The sequence below is a fragment of the Sinocyclocheilus anshuiensis genome, unplaced genomic scaffold (assembly GCF_001515605.1).
Source record: "Sinocyclocheilus anshuiensis isolate Anshui unplaced genomic scaffold, SAMN03320099.WGS_v1.1 scaffold1098, whole genome shotgun sequence".
NCBI lineage: Eukaryota > Metazoa > Chordata > Actinopteri > Cypriniformes > Cyprinidae > Sinocyclocheilus > Sinocyclocheilus anshuiensis.
Genome location: NW_015538053.1, coordinates 82,204 through 84,165, shown reverse-complemented (window position 1 = coordinate 84,165; position 1,962 = coordinate 82,204). Strand labels below are relative to the sequence as shown.

General features: G+C 31.2%; 1 protein-coding gene across 1 annotated transcript in view; it reads left to right on the top strand.

Annotated features, from left to right (window-relative positions):
- LOC107681937 (histone-lysine N-methyltransferase SMYD3-like) overlaps positions 1 to 1,962 on the top strand; it is a 157,397-nt gene that overhangs the window by 130,986 nt on the left and 24,449 nt on the right. The window lies entirely within an intron of this gene.

Below are 1,962 nucleotides of genomic sequence, written 5' to 3'. Positions count from 1 at the left end.
TAAACTTAACAACTACCTTACTAACTATTATTAAGCAGCAAATTAAGAGTTTATTGAGGTAAAAGTCATAGTTAATGGTTTGTTAATAGCGAGAATTGGACCTTAAAATAAAGTGTGACTGAAACATGTCTGATTATTATCAATACTGAAAACAGTTGAATTGCCGAATATTTTTGTGGAAACCCTTTTTTCAAGACTCTTTAATGAATAGAAAGTTCAAAAGACCAACATTTATTTGAAATAGAAATCGTTTGTAACATTTTAAATGTATTTACTGTCACTTTTGACCAGTTTAATGTGTCCTTGCTGAATAAAAGGAAAAAAAAAAATCTTACTGACCCCAAAGAGTTATCAAGACTTATTTAGTTGAAATGGCATAATGGAAAGGTGCTATTTAGGTCGAAGCAGTTCTGTAAAAGAGTTTAAATTGATTCTGCATGTGTGTATGTGTGTGTGAGAGAGAGAGAGAGAGAGAGAGAGAGAGCGAGAGAGAGGTGAGGGAGCGCTCAGGCAGTCACACTAGTGTGTTGTCAGCGCCGTGACTGTTCACCTCTGATACATCACAAGGCTTTGCTGTCTCAGAGGCACTTCTACATGTATCCCCAGGGGCCACACAAACACATACGTCTCTCCGCAGGGATTTGAGTGTCTGACAGACCCCCCCTATGGCTCCGACTCCTCATCACGCTTATCCTGAAATAAAGTGGCCCTCTCAGAAACAAGCGCGTTCAGTCTTCACGCACCTCACGGCTCTGTAATCCTGACAGCTTCTCTCATTCTCCTTTTAATGTTTTTGTTGTGTTGTAGGGATGAAGCTCTTTGATGTTTGATGACCCCCCCCACCCAATCATCCTTCTCATTTTAAGCATCATTGCACCAGACAGACAAATTTTAGCTATAATGCAGTAAAAGTTTAAATATCTTTAGTCAAAGATAACTTTGCTAGCTTCAGGTCCATGTTGGTCTAGGACAAATTTGAATGCGAACAATTGCAGCATTTGAGTGCAGTGTAGAATTTTGTCAAGTTGTGATGTGTAAAGCATCATAATAAGGATGTACGTTTTTTGTTGTTGTTGTTGTTGTTTGTTTATTTATTTATTTTTAAACAGCTTTTGATTGACTGGTTTGAGATAAATATTTATGAATGTAATTATAAATTAAGTACATTTATAAAGTAATAAAATAATATTTGAATACATATTTTTAATAAAAAAAGTATTTTATAAACATAAGCAAATATTTATTCACACCTAGTAAGAGTGTAAATAATTAAATATTTTTTAAATAGCAACTTTTGATTGACTTTGTCCATTAATTCATTCATACTTGTAGCGTAATGTAATTTTTGCTACTGATTTTTGATGATTTTTTAAAATCACAAATCTAAGATAGATGTATAAATATAAATGCATTTTAATATAATAGAATAATCTATACATACATAATGTTCAAACTAATTTTAAAATAAAATTAAATGTATAACAAAATTTAAATATAAATAAATGTATTGTGAATTTTTGCAATAAATGTTATTTATTCACACATAATAAGGGTGTAAATACTTTTTTAAAGAAAACTTTTTATTTGATTCATACTTTGAATGTTATGTCATTTTTGCTGTTGATTTATATGGTGAATTTTCTTTTAAATTACATTATATTAATAAATATAAATGTAATTACAATTGATAAAAATAAATACATTTATGAAGTTTTTTTGTTTTTTTTACAATTTTACATTTAAAATAACATTTGAATATGAATACATTTATTGTGAATTTATCAAGTAAATCAATGAATATTAATGTCAATAAAGTGATGTTCCCTTTCATGTCGGTCACTCCCGACATCACGTCGGATGACTGACGAATTGGGATCTCGCTTAGAGAGACCAATCTACTTCGAGTGTAAACTAAACGAGCCAATGCACATTGGCATGCGATTATTGCATCCAGCTGCTGCT